Source organism: Ovis aries, chromosome 2 (assembly GCF_016772045.2).
Source record: "Ovis aries strain OAR_USU_Benz2616 breed Rambouillet chromosome 2, ARS-UI_Ramb_v3.0, whole genome shotgun sequence".
NCBI lineage: Eukaryota > Metazoa > Chordata > Mammalia > Artiodactyla > Bovidae > Ovis > Ovis aries.
The window spans coordinates 108213617-108216223 of record NC_056055.1 but is presented as its reverse complement, the minus strand read 5'-3'; the positions used below and the strand labels follow the sequence as shown (position 1 = coordinate 108216223).

General features: G+C 38.2%; 1 non-coding gene across 1 annotated transcript; it reads right to left on the bottom strand.

Annotated features, from left to right (window-relative positions):
• Positions 1-775: 775 nt before the first annotated feature.
• TRNAS-GGA (transfer RNA serine (anticodon GGA)) lies at positions 776-847 on the bottom strand. Its single transcript has one exon. It is a non-coding gene; the product is annotated as a tRNA-Ser (tRNA).
• Positions 848-2607: the final 1760 nt, after the last annotated feature.

Here is a 2607-nt window from a genome sequence, read left to right as displayed (position 1 = left end):
TTGAGAAAAAGAGTGCTCTGAGGTGATCCCGAATGGTGGGATGGGAGGGAGGTCCAAGGAGGAGGGGATATATGTATACATATAGCTGACTCACTCTATTGCACAACAGACACTAATGCAACATTGTAAAGCAAGTATATCCCAATTTTAAAAATGCCTGTCCATCCAGAGGTGCCATTAACAAAATGGAAATGCGCAGCACAGACCGCGAGAAAAATGTTTGTAGTATCCCTATACATGTTGATGTATGGCAAAACCAATACAATATTGTAAAGTCAAAAAAAAAAAATGAAACAGAAAAAAATTAAATAATAAAGAATGAGAAAAAAAAGAAAGATTGTTATCCTGAATATATAAAGAATTATGTAAACTCAATAATAAAAATATAAAAGACTTGGACAGAATAATCAGAACAATGGACTAAAGACTCAAGTAGAAACTTCACAAAAAAGGTATATAGAGGGTCTAAAAACAAAATTTATGTAATACCACTAGTCATCATGAAACTGCAGATTAAAACCATAATGAGATACCACCACACACACACCAGAACAGTCAAAATTACAAAAACTTACAGTGTTAATTGCTGACAATGATTTGAAGCAACTGAACTCCTCACTTTTTATCAGTGGTAATATGTGTGTGTCTGTGAAGTCGCTCAGTCGTGTCCGACTCTTTGTGACCCCATATACTGTAGCCTACCAGACTTCTCCCTCCATGGAATTCTCCAGGCAAGAGTACTGGAGTGGGTTGCCATTTCCTTCTCCAGGGGATCTTCCCAACCCAGGGATCGAACCCGGGTCTCCCGCATTCCAGGCAGATGCTTTAACCTCTGAGCCACCAGGGAAGCCCCCAGTGGGAGTATAAAATGATATAATTACACTGAAGAAAAAAATAAAACCAACCTAGCAGGTTTTTTTAAAAGTATTAAGCATATATCTACCCTATGACCCTGAAAATCCAATTCTAGATATTTATCAAAATGAAGATAGATATCCATGGGGGGGAAAAAAGAAAAATTTGCACTAGAATGTTCTTTTAGCAGCTTTAATCATAAAAAAACCCTAAACTAGACACAACCTAAGTATCCAAGAATGGATAAAGAAATCATGGTATGTTTGCATAATGCAATGCTACCTAGACGATATCAAAGGACTGAAACACAACGTAACATGGATGGATCTTACAAATACTGTGCTAAACAAAACCTCATTCACAGGGAGCTCTGCAACAGGCAAGGACTAAACTATGATGGAAACCAAGTAATCTTTGCCTTTTTGTCATGTAAATGTTCTGCATGACTCCAAAGGTCAAGGAAACAATTTTTGAAAGAAAATCTTATATTAAATGATGGTACATATTTGTCAGAACTCATTAATCTCTCTACATATTAATAAAATCAGGGATTTCACTGCATGCAAATTAGAGTTCAATATGAAAATAAATGGAAAAGAGGTTGTAATGTCATCTCTCAGTTGCCAAGAAGAGAATTTGATTAAAACTATGACACACATTTGTGTTTCCTATAATAATATTTAGAGTTGGGGAGGGATTTGGAAATGTTTCTAAATTCTACCTACCCTTTTACACTATTTCTCTGGTCAATGCTTTTACAATGGAGAAATCCTAAATGGCTTGAGATCGTGCTTGCTCAGTTGCTCAGTCATGTCTGACTCTTTGTGACCCCATGGACTGTAGCCCATCAGGCGCCTCTGTTCATTGGATTTTCCAGGCAGGAATACTGGATTGTCATTTTCTCCTCCAGGGGATTTTTCCAACCCAAGGACTGAACCTATATCTCCTGTGTCTCCTGCATTTCAGGCAGATTCATTACCTGCCGAGTGAGATTGTAGAGCTAAACAAATTACATAAATTCCCTTAGATTATAATTAAGGTGATGAAGATAGTGGTGAATTTAAAGCAGTTTGAGGGCACAGGTGATGAAATTATATAGTTCTGTGGAGACCTTTTACTTTTATGCGGTTGACTGGGCTAAATTTTCAAATGGATGCATGAGCAGATAAACTCTTGCTGTACCAAAATTCAACATCTTTCAAAGTTAGGGTGCTGACTTTGTCATTCTTCTCATGAGGACATCACAATCTGGATTATGATTTCTATAATATTACCATAAATCCTCATAATCTGTGAATATGAATAATGTTCTTTAGAATCTTTGTTGTTGTTGTTGTTCAGTCCCTAAGTCATGTCCAACTCTTTGTGACCCCATGGACTGCAGCATGCCGGGCTCCCCTATCCTTTACTATCTCCCAGGATTTGCTCAAACTCATGTCCATTGAGTTGGTGATGCCATCCAACCATCTTGTCCTGCATCATCCCCTTCTCCTCCTGCCCTCAATCTTTCCCAGCATCAGGACCTTTTCCAATGAGTCAGTTCTTCTCATCAGTTGACCAAAGTATTGGAGTTTCAGCTTCAGCAACAGTCCTTCCAGTGAATATTCAGGACTGATCTCCTCGCTACCCAAGGGACTCTCAAAAGTCTTTTCCAGCACCACAGTTTGAAAGCATCAATTCTTCTGCGCTCAGCTTTCTTTATAGTCCAACTCCCACATCTACACATGACTACTAGAAAAACCATAGCTTTTA